Source organism: Dermacentor albipictus, chromosome 3 (genome assembly GCF_038994185.2).
Source record: "Dermacentor albipictus isolate Rhodes 1998 colony chromosome 3, USDA_Dalb.pri_finalv2, whole genome shotgun sequence".
Classification (NCBI taxonomy): Eukaryota; Metazoa; Arthropoda; class Arachnida; order Ixodida; family Ixodidae; genus Dermacentor; species Dermacentor albipictus.
The window spans coordinates 22,033,074-22,059,625 of NC_091823.1; the positions used below are offsets into that span (position 1 = coordinate 22,033,074).

At 48.5% G+C, this 26,552-nt stretch overlaps 1 protein-coding gene and 1 long non-coding RNA gene across 12 annotated transcripts in view; one reads left to right on the forward strand and one right to left on the reverse strand.

Annotated features, from left to right (window-relative positions):
* LOC135903907 (leucine-rich repeat-containing protein 24-like) overlaps window positions 1–26,552 on the forward strand; it is a 1,007,861-nt gene that overhangs the window by 739,166 nt on the left and 242,143 nt on the right. For 2 of the 11 annotated variants that reach the window (XM_065434370.2, XM_065434371.2), the window contains one exon: window positions 21–295. The exons of the other annotated variants lie outside the window; for them this stretch is intronic. The gene's annotated coding sequence lies outside the window, so the exon portion shown is untranslated. The remainder of the gene's footprint in view (window positions 1–20; window positions 296–26,552) is intronic. 11 annotated transcript variants of the gene reach the window in all.
* On the reverse strand, window positions 209–25,165 carry LOC139057294 (uncharacterized). The gene is made up of 3 exons (XR_011512675.1): window positions 24,874–25,165; window positions 831–910; window positions 209–303 (listed from the first exon to the last, which is right to left on the reverse strand). It is a non-coding gene; the product is annotated as an uncharacterized lncRNA (long non-coding RNA).

Sequence of the window (26,552 nt, forward strand, 5' to 3'; positions counted from 1 at the left end):
CACAGTGGCGAACTATACAGGCTGCTGCAACCGATCCCGAGCGGTTCTGTCGGCACTCGTGTAGCCGAGCACTCGAGACGGACGCGGCCAGGGTTGGAGTGGCGGCAGGGCGGGCGATCCGGGCGGCCGTCTCCACTTGGCCCCACTTGAGGCGCGGCCGCCGAGCAGTTTACGCCCCCGAGCCCTTCAGTGCAGTTCCGGGCAGACCCGGCGAGCGGGCTCGCTGTCTCCGGGCGGGCCCGGACTCGTCTGCGACCCTCTTCGACAGTTGGAGGCAGCGTCTGATCTAACCGCAGTACGTAGCTTGAAGAATTGAAAAAGAAACGACAGATTTATTGTTATTTTCTTATTGAAATTTAAATAAACATAGGACTTGCTGTCGCCGTTCACTGGCGATGGCTACCCCTTCTCACTTGGTTATGAAATAGAATAAATAATCAAGAGAAATAATAATTGTTCCAGTCGATAATCTTTAAATATGAAACTAGAATATGTATTGACGCCAACAAATGTGCAAGTCCCCTAAAAAATTTTCAAGTTCTGATATTTCTTAGGTACGCATGTTTGTTTCAGATGCACGTATAAGGCACAATTACACACGCGCGAAGGAGACACCCCACTACACAGATGTGCGGTCAATAGCCTTCACACATGCCAGCGTGTTCAAAGAAGCTTTGAGGCGTTTTCAATGCATTGTGAGGCATTTTTGATGGCCACGGACCTAACACGTCGGCAAATGAAAAGTGTTATCTTATTGTTCTTTTTTCTCGTTCACCCACTGCCCATCGTTTCGTTCGCGTGTTTTGTAATCGCATTTCACAGCTACATACGTTGTGCATTTTCTTTATGACATGTACTTGGGAGGTGTTGACGCTTAACGGTGCCAGCTTCACCTTTTCCGACGTATACCCTAAAAAAAAAAAAAGAAACCGTCAGTGAAGTACAGTCAAAGTGGTTATACCAAATGCAGTTGATGAACATTTCATGAGATTAGTTCACAAACTTTCACATGGCGTTCTTAAGTTGAGAACAGACATAGTTGCCGCACTGATCACCGGTATTCGCGTATCATTACTTAGTTTTATTGCTACTATGCGAGAATAAGTAGCTAATTGAAAACGACAAGCTAATACCATAAATCGTTTACTTTTATCTACGTAATAATAATAATAAAGAATACTAACTATTAAGGTGCTCAGTTTTCATAAAACACACTCACCGCGTTGTTTTTCACGTAGGTTTAGTTTGGTAAGCAGCAGAGACAACACTATGCATTGAACTGTTGATCGTTCTATGAATGAAACAAAAAAAGTGATTAACTGATATGTCAACCGGGGCATGTAATGAAACTCGTCCGTTTTTGCCGACTCACAACGCTCTTCAGTGTCCGCTGTCAAGCACGCATGGTATCATTTTATGAATAAATGCATCTCAATGGACGGTTACGGGATAACGTGAGAAAAAGCGGCTAGTCGGCTGCATAATGCATCGACGGGGTTATCGAAGTTTTGTTAGCTTCGTGTCAGCCATGCTAACGCGAAGGATAACTTTGGTGAGTGCGTCTTTTCAGTTTATAACAAGTTATGTTACACCACGTGGGTGGCGTCGAGTCATTCCGTTCGGTTAGCATTTGCAGCGCTGCAGTAAACTGCATCGAAGAAGCCGAGAGCGGGACGAGAAGGACTCCGCTTGAAAGTGGCGAACTGGGTATTTCCCTTTCTCGTTTTGTACACTTTGTCTGGAGAACTTTTTCCTCTTAAAGGCGGGACTGTGTTTGCCTTGAGGACTATTTCGCCGCTAAACCTACTGCCGTGTACCGCCGGTTGTGGAGGATGCTCGAGCACGGCTGCTGCCTTCCTTTTGGTTCTCTATTTATTTTTGTTCCTCGCATGCGTACGGCGTATACAGACGAATCAACCTGTAGCGAACCCTAAGCCTATCTCTGTGTCAACCCGTCCTGCTTCTCTTTCGGAGTTTCGTGGATACCGGGTGTGGAAAGAAGGAAAGCCTCGCAATACCACGACCACAGTTGCCACGCGGCTAAAGTGCCTTTGCCCCACGCCGGACCCGAGCCGCCCCCCTTTTCTCCGGCACGTGCCGAACGAGCAAGCTTAGGCGCGCACTAGCTGCGAGGACCACTACAGGAGCAACGGGCGTGTTTTGCTCAGATTGGCGACGGCGCTGCTGGCATTTGCTCGGGTTATTTGCTCGGCGCCAGATGGCGCTCTTGCCTGTCCCGGCTGCCTTTACTACGCGCTGCGTAGTTTCCTCCCCCCCCCCCGGCCCCGCCCCTCTCGCCAGCGCCTCCTAAATATTTTTTTTACCTTACATATTTTCGCCTGCCTATGCTTTATTTATTTATTATGATTATTATTTATTTTCTCGTCTTGTTTCTTTTTCTGCTTATCTTTCTCTATATTGCTTGTTGCGGATGGGAAATCACTTTCTTATCAGGGCTGTCGCTCATGCTGCTGTTAAAGGCTGGACAGGACAGCTAAACCGGGAAACGGACCGCGCCTATACGTAATGCAAATGGAGGCAAGAAAATGCGGCCTGCTTTACACGCATCCCTGAGCTAAAGTGATAAAAAGCAAAGAGGAAAGAGAGATACACAAGTGCAATTTACCACGCGAGTGGTCCACACCAGCCCTCACCTCTCCCCCTCTCTCTCTCTCTCTCTCTCTCTCTCTCTCTCTCTCTCTCTGCATTTTCCATCTTTTCGCATGGTGACTGCATGCGTGGGCTCTTCGTGGCGTATCCGTCCGTGTCCGATTGCTGAACGCTCGGATGGCTTCGCAGAGGGCGTTACGGGATTTGAACGCATCGCGCGGTCAGTTTGCGCAGCTGCGTTTACGCACTGTTTGTCCGAAAGATTATAATGGCTTTTCTTTTACTGTACACCAGAAGAGAAGGAAGGCCGCTTAGATGTCACTGTTCTCGTTCGGAACAGAATGCGTCTCTTTCCGGTGTCTTTCTTTCTTTTTTGTGTCTATTTTCCTAACGACGTCCACGCATAAAACGTCCGTCTGACCTGTCGTTTTTTTTAACGTTTTCGCACTCGCGGCTTCGATGTCACTTCTCACTTTCCTTACTTTCCACCTAATACGGCCCACCTAAGGCTAGTTTCATCTTGCTTCTTCTTTTTTTCTTCTTTGGGCGTGGTTAGGGTTGTTCGGGGGGCGAATAACGGTGATAAACTTACGCGTCGTTATTTCGCAGCCATGCGTAAAAACTGGCGCAGAACGATGAATGTAGGTCATAAAGAAAGTGTCTGCTTGCGTGCTCGTTATTTTTTAAACTAGCTTATCTTGCGTTGAATATGACACACGCGAAGATATAACGCTCTCAGTGGGGTATATTTTCACTGGGAAACAAGCGTCAATTTCCACAACTACGTGCGAAAAAGGAACGCGTGGAGCACGAAAAAAAAAAAATGAAAGAGAAAGAATCGGGCGGTAAAATGAGGCCAGGAGGGTGGGGTCACGCTATAAAATGAGGAGCCATACTATTACCATCGCGACGGTATGCTCCCTATATTTATTTATTTAAATTTACTGAACATCTGTTATAAAGCCGGTCTAGTGTAGTGCTAACGGATTTGTATATACGTTGTGCTCTCGAATGCAACCACCAAATCCCTTAAAAACTTACTTTGGCTTTTATCAGCGTTGCCTTCATGCTCCCGCCATTTCGATATTGTCCAACTTGGCTACCTGCGTGTATGTAGCTGGGTTTGCTCCTGGCTCTCAATAGATAACGACGATGTTTCGACGTCGCCGCGTACATAATATATTGGTGGACTTCAGCGCTGAGCGGCCCTTCTTTTTATGCGTGTTATAGGTTCGGAATTCGGGGTTAATAACTCTCTCAACCGACGCAGCTTCGGCAGCCTTTGCAGTTGGGAATGTGTTCCTTTCAGGATTTCCGCGTTGGACGAGCGGTCGTGCGTGTTATAAGATTACTGGAAAAAATACTGTATAAACACAAACGAGTATGTCCAGCTGCCCGTGCAGTTTATCGCGGGTGCCGTTAAAATATCTGCTCTCACTCTATACCTCGATCGCAGGGTTTACGTTCCCGCTAGCGCTGCAAGCGGGTCGCGATCTCGCGCTCGGGCCCGCAGACGAGATTCAGGCACGACAAAACTGTTCAGCGCTCGCCGGAAGCTGTAGCCGGCGATGGCCAATCAGAAGACGACTAGTGAAAGCCGTTCGCATGTCACATCCGTTCGCATACCCTATAGCGCACCCTGCCGTTACTCGGCTATTCAATCATAACAGTTGACGACGGCTTAGCCGGAGACCCTTACAGCCTGCTAAGAGTCGATCCTGTGCGCAGATATGCGGATATGTGCGAACCATTCCTGCCAATTCATCAGCTCCCCTTTCGCAGCACTGTACAGTTTTCATTTGGACAGTAACGTACACTCTCGTTAGTTGGCTGCGCTGCTCGCTCGGTCCTAAGCGGTTTAATATCGACGCTGGATTAAGGGATCTCGCATGCGGACACAGCGCGTTGCCTGCTCAGTGCGCGCCTTTGAAGCGTGGCGAATGCATGCGTGCGAGCGCGCTCTTTCGACGCACAAACAGCGGCGCGCACACACAGGCTCACGGGAACCGGCAGCCCCGTGTGTGGTAGCTGCGACGGCGTGGAGACACTGGAGCATCTCCTACGTCACTGCCCGGCCATCGGGACCGAGAGGGAGGCTCTGTACGACTCCTACCGCCGATGTGGCTTGCCATCCACCACCCTGCAGCGCCTACTCTTCCCCAATGCTTCCAAGTTCCATCACCAAGCGTGCATTTTCGGCATTGATGGAATTATGTGAAGCAACACACCTCAGAGCGCGGCTGTAGGCCCCGCAAACGCTTAGCTACATTGCCGTCTTTTCTTTTTTGCTATTCCGATCTCTCTCTCCTTTTTACTTCCGGTCACTATCTCCATCTTTTTCTCCCCACACCCCTTTCCCCGTGCAGTGCTGTTGAGGTGTCCTCCTGTGAGAGACAGTTAGGGCACTGCACTTATCTCTTCCATTTCTCTTTAAAAATCACTTCACAAACATTATAACGCGGCGATCAGCGGAGCCGTAGCCCGCATGGCGACCCTCCTGGATAAAGTATTATGTACAAAGGATCAGCGGTTGTCTGCTAGTGTGTGTCGTCCTGCCCGCATGCATCGCAGGTCGGCTGGACATACGTTGAAACATCGATCCTGTGTCAACTACGCGACGGACATATCTGCAACAACACCCGCCGTTGTTCTTTATTGGCTTTGGCGTAGCTCTGCTAAGCACGAGGTCTCGAGATCAAATCCCGGCGGCCGCATTTCGATGGGGGCGAAATGCCAAAAACACTCGTGGTATGTACGTGAACGTTAAAGACCCCCTAGTGATCAACAATCCATCCGGAGTCGCCCACTACGGCGTACCTCGTAATTAGAGCGTAATTTCGGCACGTGAAACCACAATTAAAAAAGAATTGTGCGCCTTGATGATGCGTGGCAAATATCCCCTTTATCATAACATGGCCGATGGCTGTCGCATCGCTACCGATGTTACTTCCAGTCTTGCATACGTCTCGGACAACATTACGATGTGTGTTTTCGTCGTTCCACGTATTTTTGCCGCGTCTTCATTTCATGAATTTTGGTTTCATCATGTAAACTCCCGTCAAAAAAAAAATGTCAGCGGGATTTGATCAGGACAGTAGCGTTATGCAGAAAACGAAATCCAGCGCTGTGCTCTTTGTTTCCGTTCTTAGTTCTTGTGCACTGTTTCATTAAAATGGATCACGAACTTGTCATATATCCTGCACCTTGCCAGCGTTGACATTGCAGAGGATTGAAAGATATATATAGAGAGAACAGTTTAGTCATTAGGTATAATACGTCATGTAACATGCGGCACGTATCAAATAGGCAATGAATAGTTCGCGGCACTTGACAATTCCGTTAATATAAATTAGGGGTTTTAACGTTACGATACTGCACAATGGATTATATTAGAGAGACACGGTAGTGGAGGGCTCCGCAGTAATTTTGAGTATACTTGACCTTCTTTAACGTGCTCTCAAACCACGGTACATGAGCGTTCTTGCATTTCGGTCCCCATGGGAACGCGGCCGCCGCGGCTGGTATTGACCCCGTGACCTGAGGCTCGGTCTCAGAAACGCAACGCCAAAGCTGCTGAGCTACCGGGGGGCGTGTTCGCCAACCGTTAAAGAAGTCTAGATTTCACTAATATAGTGAACTTAAGATTACTTGGCAGTTTTCTTTTAAGTTCTAAATTTTTATATCTTAATCTATAGTTATGGGATTTGATCGCGGCAGTTGCGAGTTAATCAGCAGGGAATGGCCATACTACGACTTCCTTGTTGTTCTACGGCCTTGCGAGCTATATGTCATGCAAATGATATACAGCGTGACATATATACCGTTATATCATGATATCATCATCATCATCATTAGCAGCAGCAGCAGCAGCAGTCTGGTTACGCCCACTGCAGGGCAAAGGCCTCTCCCACACTTCTCCAACTACCCCGGTCGAGTTCTAATTGTGGCTGTATCATGCTATATATCATGCTATATATCATGCATAGCCTTATCGATTGAAAGAGGGGCTTAAGACGCAGCAATTGCCCGAATTCTTTGAAAGCCTAGAACCGTCTGCAGCCAGATACCCCGTCCTTTGTCACCCATGTAGAGCAGAGCATGGTGGCCAAGCACGCAGTACAGAGAACGCCGACTCTGAAAGGCAGCAGCACGATGTGGGCGGCAGCAAAAGCAGAGACGGTGCCGGCATCGCCTCCACAGGAGAGAGTCTAGCAGTCACAGTGAATGCGACGTCGAGCGAAACGAGAGCCCGGCGACGGCGAGCGCGTTCGTTCGCGTGGATGTCTCGAGTGACCACCGCGCTGGCTGTGATTGGACAAAAGTGGCGGCTCGTTTGGGGACTGGAAAGGCGGCTGAACGGAAGAGGCGACGTTCGGAATTATTGCCCACGTCCTTACTTCTTCCGGAGGCTGTAACCTGACACTGTTGCATGCCGATCCAGTCGATGGCCGCTCCACCAAAGGAAGCTCACGCTAGTACAAACGGACCCTCGGCTTCAAATAGCGTGCAGTCCTTAGCGTTGTTCGTGCTACGGCCCTGATTCGCTCCTGCTTGAAGGGGCTTCCGTGTTGAAGGGCGCACACCTCTATGATGTGAAAACATGTTTGAAAAACGTTTTTACTATACCGAGGAATCGCCACGGCCTTGACTTAACCCAACAAAGCCCAAATACCATTACACATGAAGGAAAATTAGAACAACTTGCTTCCTTTTCTTTCTGGCCATGGAAAGTGCAGTTATGCCAAAAGTCTTCTTTGACTTAAAACTTAAAGTATATAGTAATTAATTAATTAGTTACTACTTTTCTGAACTACCCAATGCTGAAACATTACTCCAGCATATTAAGAACGCTACTATATTGTCCTTGCACTAAGCTTTCTGCGATTAAAAACTCATTGTATCGAAATTGATACGTTGAAATTTAAGGTTTAAGCAGGACGATGAGAACCGAGCTGCAATATATCCTTATGTAACTACCGCAAGTACAAAAAGAAATAAAATCGAATAGGAAACGTAGCCTTGCGGGCTAAATCCAGTTTTAGAATAAATGGACGCCGTCTTGTAGGAACTGCTGGCGCGAGCACAACGCGACGCCAGCGACAGCGTTGCCGCGCGTGCCGCTGGGTTTCTTGCAACACCACCAGATGGCGCTCGCCTTCTGGTCGTGCGCACGGGCGCTCACGGGAAGACTACAAATGAAGCTGTGCAGGGTGATGTGGGCTGGACTAGTTTTGAAGTGAGGGAAGCTCGCAGTAAATTTGAGTATGAAGAACGGCTGAGAAATATGGAAGAAAGTAAATGGGCTGGGAGAGTGTTCAGGTATATGTACAGGAAAAACATAGATTCACAGTGGAGGAAAAGAACTAGAAAGCTTACCAGCAAGTATGCGGCCTGTAGGGTGGGCAGCACAGCAACAAAACACGTCAAGCGGAAAGTCAGAGAGGCTGAGATAATCTAATGGGTGGCGGCAATGGAAAAGAAACCTGCCATGAGTAACTACTTAAGAGGAAAAAAGCGAAAGGAGGAAGGAAACAATTTATGCTAACTCAAAGGGAAGCTCATTACTTTTCGAAGCGAGATCGGGACGTCTTAGAACACGCTCCTCTAAAGCGAGATATAAGAAGGAAGAAGAAGCATGTGCTTGCTGCGTCAAAGCTAGGGAAACGATGGAGCATGTTTTATTAGAATGTGAAGACGTCTGCCCAGCGGTCGATTTAGGCACCAATGGCCTCCTTGAAGCCCTTGGGTTCAGCGAGAGCAGTGGAAAAGTAAACATGTCCGCAATAGGGATTAGTAAGAGGCGACTGGAGGATTGGTGGAAGAAAAGTAGGGAAACGACAAAAAAAAAATGGAGACGTACAAAATCACAGTTCGCAATAGGGGATCAGAAAATTTGGTTGCGAGAGTTCATAGCGTTTTCTTCTTTTTTTATTGTTTAACCTAAGTAGGACATTAAGCAGTATAATAGCAAGAGCTCGGTGGCGCAATCCACCGCCCGTTCCAAAGGGGACGCTCATAACATCCATCCATCCATGCTCGCGCGCGCTGCTCAGTTCGCGCAAACCCGCCCACGCGCCGCGATGCGTCGTTTGTGCGTATGGTACGCGCTGTGCTTGCTTTCCTAAGTGAGAAAAATACAGTTGCTGCGCTGTGATAGTATACACATTACAATCGTCCATAGCCTAAAGAGAGCGCTTGGAGCTGGCGCCTCTACAGCGTGCTGGCCACGTATGCAGACGGAGCACGTAAACACGCGCCAACTCCAAAGTGTGCACTCAGCGTCGAGGACACCTGGGCCCAAAAAAAAGCGTCTTCGCTACGCAGCGAAGCGGGGTTATGACCGCGATTGTACGTATACCATGTATACGTACAATTATATTATTTGAATTACGTACGGCCACATACTTCAATTAAAATTTAAAACTTTCGCCACGATGCGATGTGCTATGTGAGGCAACGATAATGCTCAACGCTCTCACATATTATGAACTACGATGCAAAATAACGCCTCAAGCAAACACGTCTCCATGTGTGTTTTGTGTGTGTTAGACAAACGCCCATGTGCCGTGCATTGAGAGGAAGGGGGGGGGGGACGTTAAATATTCCGTGGTGGTGACTACGATGTGCCCCAAAATCAAATCGTGGCTTTGGCACGTAAAATGTCAGAATTCAATTCATTCTTCTTCTAGCTGAGCAGTGCGCTTTGTCTCCCTGGTGTCCTTCGCTGCCTGTCGTGCAGCCTTCAGCCGGTTTTGTTCTTCTAGCTGGACAGCGTCCATATGAACCAGTACACAGTATGGCGTGGTGTGGTGTGGTGGGGTGTGCCGTTGCGAACATGCACTACACCTATTTTAAGATTGTGGCTATAGTATCATCTCCAACCAATCTCCTTTGCCGGTTACCATTTCAAGGTTACATCTACTCTCGATTACAGCAGATCCAGCAATTTTTTAATCTCCCTCTCTTTCTATGTGCGTGCCTTTTCTTTACCTTTCTGTCTCCCGTTCCCCCTTCCACAGTGCAGGGTAACAAATTGGATATCTATCTTCCAGTTAACCTCCCTGCCTTTCGCATCTCATATATATATATATATATATATATATATATATATATATATATATATATATATATATATATATATATATATATATATATATATATATCCTTAAGCGTCGGGGCGCGAACAACTATAAAACTCTTTTCACGCCCAATTACGGGTAGTGGCAGTTCCGTATTTATTGTTGTGTGAGCTATATATTGATTTCGTGACACACATGCGCCGTACTATTACGGAGCAATTCTTGCGTAAGAAGCGTTCTGGAAACCCGATCTCAGGACGGGAACGCCTTTCTTTAATCTCTCTCTCTTTAGACAAGACACTGCAGATGATGTGCGTGTGGTGCAATCCGACGATGAGGCACGTTCCATTTGCCGCACGCCCTTAAAAGCCCAAGGGCAGAACTCTTCCGAAAGGCGTACATTCCTGCTGATGTACTAAAGAAGTGGCATTGCGTCGTTTGCACCGCTTAAAGATGCACGATGACTTTTAGCTACGTCTCTTCGCACCAGATCATCTCAGTCAGCTACAACGCAGCCCTCTCATCTGATGCAACACGGGCTGTTAGCAGTGCCATGCTTGCCGTAGCGCATTATCCCCCGTCACGACACGAAATCCTGTCGGCTCGCTGAGACGGGGTTGACACAACGCGCCTAAAGGTATGCAGGGGCCGGTCTGCGTTGTCTCCGAAATGCGGATGTCTCCGCCCGCATTCCGCCGTCTTCGAGAGAGCGCGGCGTTCTCAAAGGTTGTGTGCGTGGGTGACTCGCCCCGGCGCCTCCACCCCCAAATGAGGAAATGAAACTCTTCCTTTCCATCGCTTTCGCATTCTTTCGCCGCCGGTTCGTATTTTTTTTTTTTCTTTCTCGGCATCGGTGCATATAGAGCAAGTTTGTCGGAGAGGGCCTGAAGCGCTTTCTTTTGTTTTTTTTTACCCCATTTCCTGCCTTTCAACGCATCGTATAACGTTCCATCGATTCTGGGGCGTGATCGCAATGCTTTATTCCAGCAAGGCGGCTATGTCTATTCGCCCACGCATTTAATTCGGTCAGGAAGAAGAAGAAGTAGTCTAATGATTGAAAAATGTAGAGAGATCGGCCGAAAAATGGAGCATCTGGCCTGACATAAGGGAAGGAGAAAACGGGAAGAAAAAGGGTCGCAATGGGGGATGATAATGGTAGGAACGAGGTGAACGACAGATTGCATAAATGTTATCACAAGCGTGAGTCCAGGCCCGTGTCGCCTAAGAAACGTGAAAGAGCACGCATTGTCTCTATCGTAATTCGGTCAGGTTCGCCGTTGTACCATGTGAAAAAAAGAAAAGTAATTATGCTGTGCGAGTTATACCTCACGACTATTTATCTGATTCGTGGTGTTTAACGCTGTGAGAAACACCGCAGCTAGAGACAGCGGATTACTTCGTCTGGTGTTCAGTAAAGTGCGCCTAAACCTTCTGTAAATTAACTTTTGTTGCCCTCCACCGCCATCGGAAGGCGGCTGCCGTTACCGCGACTCGAACCCATAACCTCGTGCTCTCCAGCAGAAACGGGAGGCTCTGCGGGAACACGGCGCGTATCACGTAAGTTCGTACAAAACTTCTAGGAAATTCTGGGTGTAAATCCACTCCATTACTCTAACCTACCAAGGAAGAAACTGCGGGGGGAGACCTCGCTACGACATCCACCAGAATTGCTTGTGAGGGCTGTTTCTTTTTATTTGGTTTCATGTCTAGCTATAACAAAACGTCACTAACATTAAGCCACTCTCCGAGTGGCATTTAATCGCACCCACCAGGAAGGTTGCGGCTGATCGGTCACGTAACACGTAACAAGACAGGATTAAGCGCGTACGCTTATTTCTCCCCTCCGTCACCACTGCTTAGTTGCCACATCCAGGGTGCCTCGATGCGCGCATCGAGGCACCCTAGCCACATCTACTTTGCCGCCATCCGTACTGCATATATAGGATCTTGTCATCAGGGTTGACCGGCTGACGAAGTTTTCTTCGCGCGGCGAGGCGAAGCGTACCTGCTTACGTGGTCCACTTTCGTCACCTGTCACGCGGGCCTACGTTGCAGAGCTGGTCGTGTCGCCAAGTTCTCCTCTCACTTCCCCCTCATTTCTCTCTCTTATTCCTGTTTTGCATAAACCCAGCAAACGCCGTTAGACTTGTCCATAGAGTGGGTGTCCGCTAGCTTGTGAACGAACGTGGGAGCGTTTAATTTTGTGCTACCTTCGCAGCGACCGCAGCGGTTACGCAACACTCACCGCAACAGCTGATGTTCTTTCTTATTGTTATCCTGTTTGCCCGCGTGCGGGAATGCGAAAGAAACTTTGGCGCGTAATAAATGCGTAAGAGCTCCCGCGGGTAATGGCTCTTTCGTGTCCGCAGAAAGCCGCTGCTTTTTTCTCAGTGTCAAAACCAAAGGCGCAGTATATAGTAGTTACGAAACGCGTTAGCACAGTGACAGTTGCCGTTCATCACAGAGAGCAAGCCGCGGATATGTACTGTTCGGAGCATGAGACAAAAAAAAAAGAAAGAAGATGCGGTAAAAATCTGAATCGAATGCGAACGGGAAGTCGAACGCGGGGATTAGGAGGGAGGGGTCCTTGCCCCACGTGTATCGAAAGCAACAAAAACACGCTCAGCAATTAACTGCGCCCCGCGTCTTCTTGTTTTCCGTGTCTCGTGCACATTAGCCCGGTGCGCGCCGGAGCGGTTTCCCGCCAGTTTATCCCGGCGAAGTCACGACGCAGTCGTCGGGCGACAGAGTAATTAATACGCCGTGAACGACGCGAACTTCGCGCCTCGGGGTCGATAAAAGCAGCTGCTCCCGAGACCCCGCCTTCGGTGGCGGTGTTGTCCTTCTTGGGCACCTGAGGTTTGTGACCCCTGAAACATTCGCGGCTTCTTTTTCTTTCTTTTCTCTCTCTTTATTACTTTCTCTGAGGTTGGTTATTATGCTTTCATCGACTCGCTGTTCTTTTTTGGTTTTATCTCTCTAACGGCTTTGCACGCGTGCGAAACAGGGAGTAGTGGCGCTTCGACTTCCTTTTATACAGCAACATTGTGCGTGACCTTATGTTGATGCGCTCGGATGCGCCTCTTCTTCTTCTTCTTCTTCTTCTTCTTCTTCTTCTTTTTCTTTTTCTTTTTCTTTTTCTTCTTCTTCACCTTCTTCTTCTTCTCTTTATTCCCATGCGTCATTTCAGGTGCGATGAGAAAATAATTCCTGATAAGACCAAGAGGAACAAAGTTCTGGCACAGAAGCTCTCCTTTTCTCCCATCTACAGGATTTGCTCAGAGAGAGAGAGAGAGAGAGAGAGAGAGAGAGAGAGAGAGAGAGATGCACTGACCGGCCACCATTCCGTATCCTCCGTTCTATGCGGTGGAGCTTTAGATTTAAGAGGGAGCTTTTCCTCATGATCTCCTACCTATAAATTCATGGGGACGGGCAGTCGTTTTGTTTGGCACCCATTGCACGGAATTTCATGAAGTCGGCTGCAGGTAAAAGAGAAAATTTGAACCTGCCGAGTCTGCAAAGTAGCTAGAGCCCGCATTTCCAGAAAGCTAGACACTGAAATTGTTCGTAACAGCAAATTACAGCCAATCCCGGTGCTGGACATATTATTTGCGAACGCGGAGAGCCTATGGCAAAGACCGCTTACGAACCAAAACTTTTGTGAATTTGTCCCTACATACTTAACTTAACTTAACTTAACATCATTTCTAAAGGAATTTTTCATAATAACAAAATTTAAAAAAATGAACTCAAATGTCAAGTTTACAAGCCTAACCAGCAAAAAAAAAAAAGAACGATACCGTAATTCTGCAAATTGCACATATCGAAACGTTTAAAACGCTCAAAATTCGTGTATTATACGTCGATCTGGAACGTTACACTGGAGTGTGCGTAGGACTTTTGGAAAAGCCTCGTAAACATTGTAACAGATTTATGTAGCCTGTAAAATCGTGCATCGCTTTTGTCCACTGGAGATATTCGAACAGATGCCGTTGGCAGAACTGCGTTGTCAATTTTTTGTGCTGTGTTACGAATTTATAAACATTGTTCCTAAGTTCTCTTCTTTATTTATGTTATCAATTTTCTGCAATTTAAAACTAAATTTCATGCCTTATATCCAAAGTTTGCTTCCTAGAATCTTAGAATTAAGCTTGCTCCAGGATTATGTGCAACGTATCCTTCAAGTTAGTTAAGTGGTTTTCTAATGAAAGCACTTCTGTGTTTTACGTGTATTTCATTTATTTATTTATTTATTTTATTGTACCCTCAGGACCGAAGTATTACAGAGGGGAGTGGGTAAAAAAAATATACACAAATAAATAAACAAAGCAGCAATAAACAACAAATGTGATTAGTTAATTGCATCCGGGAGTAATGATGTCTGATAATGCCGAACGAAACTTTGAGTTGTCCTTGATTGCGACAACTGCGCCGGGAAGGTGGTTCCATTCCTGAGAGGTCCTAGGAATGAATGATTCGTTACAGGTCCTGGTGCGGCACTGAATGATTCCAACCTAGTGGCTATGGTCGATGCGAGAGGAAATGTAGGTAGGAGGTGATATTAGATTATCGCGTAGGTACGAATTGTGGAAATATAGTTTATGAAATAAAGCAAGGCGAAAGCACTTACGCCGGGCTGAGAGAGGAGCAAGCAGCAAAGAGTTTTTCATGGCAGTTACGCTTGATGTACGGCTGTAGTTGCTATGAATGAAACGTACGGCATTGTTTTGGATTAGTTCGAGTGATTGAGTAAGGGTTTCGAGGTGCGGGTCCCAGATGGATGAAGCGTACTCCATTTTACTCCTAATAAGCGTTTTGTATAGAATTAATTTTAATGATGTAGGAGCAGAAGAAAAGTTTCGGCGAAGATAACCTAGCATGCGATTAGTATTGTTAATTACGTTATCGATGTGCAACGACCAGGAAAGTGATGAGGTTATGTGGACGCCTAGGTATTTATACGAGGTTACGACCTCCAGGGGAGTATCATTAAGGTAATAGTTCGGTGGAGGAATATTGCTGCGAGTTACACGCATACATTTACATTTACTTACGTTAAGTTGCATTAACCATACGTCACACCAGTTAGAGATAGCGTTTATATCGTCTTGTAAGAATTTGTTATCAGATTTGTCCGAGATTTCACGGAGGATAACACAGTCATCTGCGAAAAGGTAAATGTTAGAACAAACGTCATTGGGTAAGTCGTTAATGTAAATTAAGAAAAGAAGAGGGCCTTCATTCCACTTCATTTGCCCATAGATATTATAAATCTGGCATAGTCTGTCTTTCATTTTGGAAATGATGAAGATACGGTGCTAAATTGAAGGAAAAACGAGGCTTGATCGTGAGACGTGACTCTGACTGCCAAAGGAGAAGAAACATAAAACATAATAAGCAGTGCCCGCATTCCCTAAAAGCTCTTACAATATAAATGTTCGCAAGAAAAATTTGAGCCAATGCTGATGCTGGACATAGCGTTACCGATGCGGGAGCCGGCCAGTGGCAGAGTGAACGTGCAAACAAAAAGCTCCGGGAATTTGGCCTCAGCTTGCATGCAGCATTTGTGATCTGCGTATGGCATACCAACTATATTGCACTATACGGCACGATACCATAAATCTTCGCTGTCTTTCTCATCATAAGTTAATTATTTAATTGCACTTGCGACAGTTTCACCATGGTTTAGTACGGTCCCAGCTATTACATATACTTCCGCAACCACACTGCTAGAGAATGAGGCCAGTTTCGAAAGTGAAGCAAAAGTATATGACAAAACACAACTTTCACGATGATAGTGTAACGAATGAAGAGTGTATATAGCGAGAAGCTACAAAAGTAGAAAAAAAAGCATACTTGCAATCTCGAAGTATTATGCTCTTTCTAGACAGTACGCCAGTAATGAGCTTTAATTTTTCCATAAAACACACCTTCCCAAACGAAGGTGAACCGAGTTTCGTGGCGTCTACGGTTTCGCGCGGTTCCCCAGATTGCTCGGTGGGCGTCACAAGCACATATCGAACAACCACCGTGAATTGAGGTTACAGACGTGTGTGTACACTCTGCAGGCCCATTTGAAATGTTGTAGTTATTCGAACCCGCCCTTGGGGACCCGTACGCCGTAATGGCCGCATCTCTGACAGCCGTGCTTCGCCGAGCAGCGCCCGTCGCCATTATACGATGGGACCGCTGACAAACGCTGGTCGTTAATTCCGGATCCTTGTGTACCTTCGCTCTACGCTCTCGCATCTACGCTCACTCAACGTTCATGAAAATGTGAATAAATAAGCTCAAATGTGACATAAAAGAGCAGCTTATGAAATCGCATGGAAAACAATAACATAAGGGCCTGTCGAATATTATTTCATGCGTGTAAACGATTGCTGAAGGCGTGATATCACACATTTCCTGCGTCTCTGAAGTCGGAGGAATGAAGGAAAGATGCCTTGTACTTGCCTAGTTTACCAGGTGGGCGCACTCAATAAGGGCAGACAACATTGTACGACACCGTTTGTGCTGGCCATGCATTTCTTCGGGTCTTCGTACAAGAGTACAGTGTGGTGGATGACAAGAGATTTCTCAAGTCATAATTACTGCAAACAGGAAAGACTGCTACGAACATCCTCGTATCGTGAGAGTTAATGAGAGTGTTTCTGGCGGTTCTAGCTAAGTATGAGAGCGCTACCACCACGTTGGGATGCAAATGTGGAGTGCACAGTTTACCGGTGTAATTACTGTGGCTAGTCAGTAGACAGTAAAATAATAATAATATTTAGTGAGAGTAGGACTTAAAATAGAAACCGAAGCCGGGATACGGCTGTGCTGGGGTGCGTTTTGAAGCAACGGAAACGATCCCAACCTAATTATTTTCATCTTCGCTCCTTGTCAGTCCATGGTCCGCGATGTGCTCCTCACACACGTTAGCACCTAGATCGACCTGTGAAAAGGAACAGATTCGAGAGAAAAGAATCCCTATATTACACTGGACCTACTGGTGATTTAGAAATCACACGAGTGCATTAACTATAGTGCATCGTAACTAGAGTGCGTCAGTATCTCTATAGTGATAACAATGTTCCCGTCATCATCTTATTTTTGCCCATACGTGCTTGTTCCATTTATCTTCCCGGCCAAATTTTCCATAACTTCTCTGATAATGAACAATTTGTCTGTTGTCGCATACGCGGTGGCGTACAGTACAAATGTATGCAGCGAAGTGCCGCGCTCGCTGTGGTGATTGGCTCATGCGAGCAGGGGCTCACACGACGCCTTACCGTACATTTAGTTAGGAATTGAGCACACGCACGTCGTGATTTCTTTCGCGTTATACTCGGGAGGTGTCTGCTTCTCGATCTTCTCTCCCTTTCCTTTCACAGAGCTCTGTTTTTCGTCCGTCTATATTTCCGCGGCTTATGCTGGTATACAACACCCGAAGCGAGGAGCACGTTACGCTACCGCGCACTGGAAACGAGTTAGCGGAAATGATCCGCTTCCATTCCCGAGGTACCGGTTGCAATTTCGTTTCTCCTGTCTCTCGGCCTTTTCCTTTTCTTTCCCCCGTTCTCCTCCTTATTTTCTACCTTCTTCCTTTTCCCTTTCTGTTTTCTTTGGTTCTTCGTCTGGAAGCGCTGTCCACGAACTAATACACCGTTGTCTCGCGCGCCTGGCTCCCATGTTTATTGCCGCCGGGCCTTCCTCGGCTGTCCTGCATACAATCATGTCCCGCGTTTCACCTTTCTCTTCCTTTTTTTTTACGTCCTATTACGGTTCTGTCATTCCCGAAACGTGATCAATTCCGAACACGGAACCCGCAGGATGAACAAGAGGAGGGAGAAGGGGAAAGTCCAAATGACGATGAGAAATGAAGAAACGAATAACGGCGGGCAAACAGAGAGAAGAAGAAAACGGAGAAAGTTCTTTCCCCTCCTTCCGCTTTCTTCTATTTTTCTGACACGCTTCTGTTGACTCGTTTCGAGACCGAGCCATTAATCAAGCTCTCCCCCTCCTCGGGAACGGCGCTGCTGCAGGCGCGCGACTTTCTTATATGCGCGTGTGGCATGCAGTGGCACTGCCGTCAGCCTCACTGCTTCGAGTTCGGCTGCTGCTGCTGCTCGGCTTCGACTTGGGCCGGCCAGCCGGCCGAACGCCGTCGTTTGCCTCATCTTCCGGTATGAAACTCGGCGGCGCAGTCATTATTACCCCCGAGGCATTCGTGCGTGCGTTCGGCGTGTTCCGTTTCCTGGCTCATGGGCACCGCCTCGGGAGAGCCGTTGTTCCTTCCTACTTTGCCGTTGACGACGCGCGCATTCGGGAAATGAGGAAGGCGGGAAGGCGTGATGCCGCGCTAAAGAGGAGCCGTTTGCACGCACGCGTCGCCTGCGGCAACCGCGCGCGAGCGTCTTCTGCAGCACGTGTTCTTGTGGGAACGTTGCTGTGGGCGCGAATCGATCGTGCGGGCTTTTATCTTGTGTCTGCCTTGCGCCGTCCTCCTTCCCGCGCTCCTTCTTCGCCGTCCTTATCTGGTTCCCGCGTCTTGCTCGTTCACTCGCGCGCCCTGGTAACCCAGTTGGCTCCTTACTAGCCGGTCACGCCTTCTCCATCGAACCGCGGCCGCCGTTCCGTCTGTCCGTTTCGGCGCGCGAACCGCGTATCGCCTTCCGTGTGTTTGCCACGCTTCGGCCATATTCGCCTCGTCTTGACTGTGTTGTTGTTCATTCTCATGCGTCGTTCCTTGTCACGCCATTTTATCTCCTGCTTATTTATTTAAGATTCGTGGCGCGCTGCTCTTTGATGGCGGCCTCTACTTCTCGCGGCGTGCGCACGTTTTCATGCGCGTTTATGCGGGCCGAACGAAACGGCCAAGACCGTGAAGTATTTGCCGCAACCGTTGTGTAGCCCTCGCGTTGGCGCTTCCCGCGAGGCGTTCGTCGAACGCCGATTTCATGTTTCAGCAAGTAGGCGCAATGTGAACGTGCTCGTATTTTCCGCGCTGGCTTAGCGCCCGTGGCTTCTGAAGCGCAACACAGCGCAGCAGGATCAGGGCGGAAAGGGAGAAGGCAACGCAAGCGCTCGAAAGTAACAGTAGGCCTATTGCAACGAGGCAATACATAGCGAGCACAGTCTCGTGCATGAGTTCAAACTCATCGTCAAAGAATCGTAGCGTCAATGATAAAATGCGTCAGAAATTAACTACCAGAAAACGTAGAAATTTTTTAAAGCTGATGCGCTTTTCCCCTCCGAAAGAAAGCTATAGGTTGTATCACGCGAGCTAATGCGTTTCATTTCAGTCTATAGGCCTATGTGCACGCCTTTGTTGAGCAGCAGCGAGCAAAACACAGCGGTGGACACACGGCTCGGATATCTCTAGCCATGCGTCCGTATGTGCTTGCTCTGTAAACAAAGAGAATAATACAGAGAAAGGCAGGGAGGTTAACCAGAGGTAGTTGCGTTTGGCTACCCTGCCCCGGTGGAAGGGTAGCCGAGCGCAGGAAATGCACTCGCAGTGTGCCACCGCGTCGAGCTCCACAGCTGCATTTCGCGCCGCTACTGGGCCCGCGCTCCAGTCGCAGGCCGCGCGTCCGTGTACACTGTGTGCTGTGTTCCGTTACTTTTAAGGCGATAGCGCTAAGCAGCCCGCGTGAGAGGTCGTTTCGATTGAAAAGACTTTAGAACCACCCATACCCAGGGAATCCATGTAACGCAAGGAATTTACTGAACTAATTGAATTTCTCAAGCTAAAATACGGGGAGAAATCGTAAACTACGACATATACACAACCTACAGACATGATAGCTCTCGGATTGTAATTTGGATATACGAGAAAACATAATTCTGTTACGCGAGAGCTCAAAGAAACCCCTTCACCAGCGTTTCTACAATTCACAGACCGGCTGCGGCGTCATCGATTTGCGCACGCCGGCGCGCGGGTGTCTCGGGGTCCACGGAGCGGCGCCCCCGGTTCCTTGCAATACCTCCAGCTGGCGCTCGCCTCCGTTGCATCGTGGCCCACGCAAGAGGCCGTGTTTCTACCACAAAGCTCGCCTTCGTGCATAGCGTTCGCGGCCAGCGTTTCCCGGTGAACATTGCGGTTACAGGCGCTCAAGTTGCCGGGAAGCGTGAGAAGCAGTCAAGGATCTTTGAATGCTATCGCGTTCCACTCTTGAAGGCGAAGCTTAAGCTTCCTCCGAATTTTGAGCTTCTCAGCCTGCGGGTTCTTGCTACCACATAGTGTAACTGCTGTCTCTGCAGGCAATTGTCAGAGATGTCAGAGATAAGTGAATGTTTCAGCGCAGCGTTATATCATAATAATTGCATATCGTATGATCTCTATGGCGGAGGGTGTTTCGATCCCGCTTGAGTTCTTCCGTGCCTAAATTCCTCTTGGTGGATCTCATTCGCAGACGCCCTATAATCATTATTATTATTATTATTATTATTATTAGTAGTAGTAGTAGTAGTAGTAGTAGTAGTAGTAGTAGTAGTAGTAGTAGTAGTAGTAGTAGTAGTAGTAACATAGTAAAGAATGTTTTGAGCTCCAAAGAATGCAAAGGTTGCATGCTTGGCTGCGTTCTCTTCAGCGCAAAAAGTCGATGCCCAGCTGCAGATCCGTATGCCTTCTAGCGCCCATGGTAGCGGCTGGCGTTCAATACGGAGAGTCTGCTCGGGTGCTCGCGCAAACGAAATCGCCAGTTTTCGGGCCAAGCTCGTTGCTCGCTGTCTCTGCTTTCGGTTGCGGATTGGCCCAATTGGTTCTTGGTTTCACAATCACTGGGCGATCGTTAGTGGCTGGGTCGGCCCTTTGATTCCACGCTGCGCGAAAGATCGCCGAGCGACAGCGCTAGTCTAATCGACGCTTACCGGGAATGCGGAGCAGCGCTTTGCAGCTACGCTCGTAGTAACACTAGGATACATCGGAAAATAACAAAAAAATAAAGCACGTCCCCTAAACAAAGGTGGGTGAACTTGTCCTAGAGCTGCCGCTTTCCTCCTCTCGTGTCCACTGATTGGATTAGGCCTCCGTGCGGCGCGCGGTGACGCTGCTGCCGCCAGGCGTCGCTCGCTCTGCCTCTGTGGGCAAGATGCGCGTGCGCCACCTAATCTCCGCGCTCCTTGGGCGCGCCCGATAATCGCATCAAGCAACCCGGGCGCTCCTAACTGTTTGCCCATTACCGCCCCGGCGCCCCCCGAGGACGCCTGACTTTGGCCGGCCTCTGTCACGTCGGGCCTATAGCGCGAGGAGCACATTTAGTTAGTTTGGGGACGACGCCTGTGCGCGGTGGGGAACGCTGCGGAGCCCTACTCAAACACTGTGTTCACCGAAGTTTTCGCTTGGGCGGAGCTCCGCTCATGAAATTCGCGGCTCGAGAGCCAGTGCTCTGGCCACTAGCGTTTCACTTTACACAAGCGCAAGGCAGAGCGCTAGTGTACCACTCGTGGTGCTTGTGTCTCGAGCGCGTATCAACGCGAAGTGCCGCGAATGCATGGTGAGCACTGAGCAGGCGCAAGCGGTGCTGCAGGAAAGCGAGCTTAACGCGGCGGTGTATTGACGCATAGCTACGTCGACGTCCGGCTTAGCGCAAATTTGACGGCGCAAAACCTTTTCTGAGACTAATTGGCTCGCAGGTAAGTACGAAAGACATAACGCCCAAAGTGCAAGAACAGGGAACGTCCGTATACTGCTCTGTACGTCTATTTCTGCGCCTTTTTTTGTTATATCTTAGGGCACAAGGTGCGCTCACCCGCAGTCATGTTGAGCTGATATGTTTAGGAGCGTACGAATGATTCGGGGAGTTCTGTGGTCGACCGTGAATGCACTTGCATTTCAGAACCGCGATGCGCTTACTCACTGAAATTTAGACTACGTCCATTGCCGGTCGCAGCGTATACAGTATAGCGTAAATATGCAGCGTGCACGATGGTATGCCCAGTGAAATCTTACGATGGAACAGCGAATGGTTCACGCAGAAATAAAATGTTGCGTGGATACACATACAGAGCAAATGGTATTATTATAAAATATTTCGCTTCAAAGAAATCGGGATCATTTGTGCACCATTCATTTGTTCGTAAAATTAAATTTTAGGCTGCTTATTCATTTTTAATGTTAATGCTGATGAGCCTTCTGGTGCAATGTAAAGATTATGGGACCCTCTTCTGTATGTTTAAATATATGTTTAACGTTCTCTTTATTAAGGGGAAAAATTTTGGCATGTACCCGAATAGTAGCACAAAGCCACAAAAGACGCAATAAAATGATTTCATTTGATTTGTGTCTGAAAAATACGGTTGTACTGCAGTTCACGCTTTTATATTTTTGTGACTGGGAACGCAGATGTTTCACCAGTGCGTTAATGGGGAGAGAGAGAGAGAGAGAGAGAGAGAGAGAGAGAGATGTTTCCCGCAAAAGAGGATGATCAGGTTCTGTTGTGCTGCAGCAAGTGCTCTTCGTTACGGATATATCTCACAGGTCCGACTGCATTTCGACGTATACGCAGTTGCTGCAGAGCACGCCTGAAGAACACTTATCGACCAGGCAACTCGACGGGTGCACGGAGCACGCACCCACAAGCAGCGCCTGTGTTGCGCGAATGCCGATGCAGCGTTTCGAAACTCTGCGCTCGCACGCTAACCACAAGCACGGCTGCGTTCGCGCGCCCGTAATGGATGCGTCTCCGTGCGCCCGGACAGAGGGCGCCCCGTGCCAGGCTAGATCTGTCATTTTGTCCCGATATTGCCATGCCTTCTATACGTTCCTGCCTTAGTCAGCGTTCCGCAGAAAGTTCTGGATTGAGTAATAATAAAACTAGGCAGGTTATGGGACTGCCGACCAGAACAATGGCTGTTTTGGGGCCGAGGGTTTGCCAACCACGCCCGAACACAAAAGCGTCCGATCCTGTCCTCTTTCTTTTTTTTTTTTTTGCTCGGCGGTTGCGTATATATATAAATTGCGCGCGGCTGGGATACCGACAGACATTAGAGCTTCTTCTCTCGCCCCCTTACTTTCTCCCTCTTTCATTTGCACGATATTCCCTAACACGGTCTGCGGACGACCGCCGTGCTTCGCGATATTAATGGCTCTGAAGGGTGAGTTATGATCATGAATATTCGTGCCGTTGCTTCAGCTATAGATGAGAGTAGGGTGGGCCAGTGGTTAGGTTCTACGTATGTGGTTAGAAAAGTAAGAGAGCAATGCGACGGCGCAGGAAGAGTGTGCCTGTATGTGAGCAGTGTGGTATGCGCGCGTGATTAGAAGCGAGGAGAGCTGTGGGCCTCCTTTGCCGAGGCGTTTCGCGAGCGGTGGTTTACTAAAACTTGTTTTATGACCCGAAGCTTTTGTGTTTCTTCTTAGCTTTCGTTTGCTTGTTTGTTTGTTTGTTGTTAGCTTGTTTTCCTTTTGTAGCCCACGTTTAGGACGACGCATACTCGTTAATAATTTCCCGTTTGTATTTCTTTCTTACCGTTTAACGGACCTTGTAATCATGGGCGAAGGGAAGGTCTGCGCCACGCCCTGATGAAGGATCTGTCAGTTGTCTTTCATGGATGTGCATTCGAGTGCAACCCGACATTAATCAACAGCGCGGCTTTGTTCTGCTCTTAAACTACGGCGTAATTAAGCGCGTGGAAGTATTGCTCATGATAAGTGCATCGACCTTATTTGTCCGTCATTGAAGCTAAGCATCCGCTTTTAGTGCCGTCCCTTGCTGTTGATAATTTTGCTTCGCCATAAAAGACCTTGTTTATTTTCCGCCCACTAAAGTTGTCAAAAGCAAATGGCAAAGACCTTGGAAATGGGGGAGGGGACTGTATTTATTTAGTTCTGTCGAAGCTTCCTGTACACTACACTACTCTTCGGGTAATGTCAAAGTTCATGAAGCGACTACGTAAAATACTCCGCGAAACAGTGGTTGTGTAACATAACCGGACATGTCGTCGTGCACGACAGTGAAGAATGTATGTGATGTATGTATGTGTATGTGTATGTATTTATGTGTATGTATGTATGTATGTATGTATGTATGTATGTATGTATGTATGTATGTATGTATGTATGTATGTATGTATGTATGTATGTATGTATGTATGTATGTATGTATGTGGTCACGTTGTCGTCGTCTGCGACAGTGTACTTTACGATACGTCACGAGCGCGCCAAGTTTTCCGATTTCTACATCGTGGACTTCAATCGAGTCAGGTGTATGCTGCGCGCTCCTCTTGTAGCACAGTAGCTGTGATATAGGGGTACTCCAATTTACGCTGTCAATAACTCTCTGTTGGTGCATTGTGGTGTATCACATCCTCGCACGCACATCCACGCACGTACTCTGGCACGCGTACTAGCTTTCTCACATTTATTCTCGAATGAACGATGAAATTAACTAATTAACCAAATAAATAATAGTGTCACGATATTAATCACGAAAAATATCGAATACTTAAATGTATTCGTAATGAAATCTATCTTCATCGCGCAGTAATCGCGTGACACGGCTCCCGCATTCATGGCCGCGTCGGTACCGCTGCCAGGTAGTACAGCAAGTAAAATGCTCAGTGCGCGGCCAGATTTTTAGTCACGCTCGTTTTCACGCGTATTTATTGCACATACATGAAAAGACGAGAAGCTGGCGCCCTATAGTCGTTACTCCCTTATAAATATCCCGAAAGAAAAGGTGGCGCCCGAAACAACCGTGCCGTGCGCTAAGACCCATTACGACCAATAAAGTGTACTATGAAAAACTGCATGGGGTTCAAGCCCGGAAGTTGCGTACGATGCTCCCTCGTTGCCTCCCGCCTACGCGACGACCTCCTGACCCACAGTTAAAAAAAGGGGGTGGGCAAGGCATCGAGGAAGCCGCAGGCGCCGCCACCACAGTTGTGCGTGAGCTTGCCCAGATACAGACGCACGGGCACGCATGAAATACAAAAACAAGAGTGAAAAGGAGAAAAGCAAGCGAAGGAGGGCCCGCCTTCATTGTCTGCTCGGCTCGTTCATTATCGCCTGAGCGCCGTTATTCGGACCGCGGGGGCGCCGCCCGGGAAAGACAGCAGAGACAGTGCGAGACGCTGAGGCTCTGTGCCGCGCCTCCTAGCGGGGGGATGACGAACGAACGAAAGGGGGGAGGCGGGGGGGGGGGGGCGAGGTCCCGGAGGAAACCGAGTCAATCCATCAGGCAAACAAAACACTTACCGCAAACAATGCCCCTTTGTCGGCGGACCTCTTTTCTGCTCCTCCTCTTTCTCTGCGCCGTCCTCAAACGCCGCCGTCACGAGATGGGGTGGGGGGTGGGGAAAGAGGCTTCGCCGGAGAGGGTTAAGCGCCGCCGACGAATTAATGACGGAAAGCATTGCGTTGCCCTCCGGGGGGACGACGCGCTCGCGGCGGGGACGTGTCCCCGCTTCGTCTTCTTCAGAGCTGTGATTCAAATTAGAAAGAGCCGTATCGGCTCCTTCGTCTCGCTCCATTGGCTCCCTGCTCTGTGCTTGGCTTCTGTCGTCGTTCGCTTGAAAAAGCTTTCTGTGCTGTTGTTCTTTCGCCTTGTACTGTTCCATCTTGTGTTCTTTGTTATTACACCAACCGATTACAATTTCAGCCGGCTCCTAATGCCGATAGGCGTCTGCTGCTGTTGCTACTGCCTGTCGTTCCACCGGCTAGATGAACGCTCGGCTTCGTCCTTCGATTCGCTTGCGCGCTCCCATCGCGTGCGATCGTGAGCGCACGCCCTGTTTTGTTTTAAATGACGCGCGTGCTTATCCTTGCGCAGGCCTTTGTTAGCCCTCCCTGCCCTTCTCCCCCTTTCGTAATGAGTTGCGGTCCGTCTGACGTGCCGCATACGAATTCGGGCCGATGCGAACAGCGCTCGTGCAGAGTGGCTGCAGCGCTCCGCGGCGCTTACGAGGGCCGTCCGGGCCAGACCGTACGGAACCGCGGAGGGCTTATCAGTTGACAAGCGTCGTTCGATTCGGTCCGTGCCATTTGTGCGCCTGATTCGCCACAGCGAAGCTTTGGTGTATAGCGTACGTGCACAGTCGCGCATGAGAAATAGTGTGCGTGCCGCGAGCGCTGCTGTATGGGCGTCCCGTAACGATCGGCGGCTTTGGAAGTTTTAATGACGCAAAGCCAGACTTAGCTCCATCTCCAGCCCTTCGCAAACGTGACGCGGTTGGATAGGTCGTGCTGGTTAATGCGCACCGTCCCACCGTTTGACGGTACTGTCGGTATGCGCGCTGCGCTAAGGCAATTAGTCGGTTGGATGAAACGAAGGTGCTTGGCCGATGTCGTCGCGCTTTCGCTTCGCTTTCTCCATAGTGTTTGACGCCCACTGGTGGCCATGCATAGCGCAGTTATGCTACCGAAGTTTCAGGCGCTTCAGTCCAGACAGCATGTATGCTCGGGTCTTAATACGAACAACGGAGTCATGGCAATCGTTTCGTTAGGTTAAGCTTTGTACTGTTTAATGTTGCTCACGGTCATAAAGTAGAAACTCGATAATCCCTGCGTTCACTGACGACGTTGGAATAGCTCCTCTGTGGATCTTTTTATCACGCACTGTAAAGCAGGAACGCGTCATGGATGTTTTAGATGGTTTTTTTATCGTTATGGTGACGTAATAATTCGGTTACAGAGTGACTGAGATAGTCATTCGTTTTGTTGCCACCAGGCCCTATAATAGGAGACGACGGCTGATGGGATAAGATATTTTCGGTACTTTGATGACCTTGCCGATGTTTCACGTCGACTTTCCTCCCTTATGGCGCACCTTCTGCATTTCAGGATATACGCAACAGCATTCACCGATGCGCTTATGGGGCGATTCAAGATCCCCTGCCCGTAGTTCGCTGCCCGCTCTGGCGAGTCGGTGGAAAGAT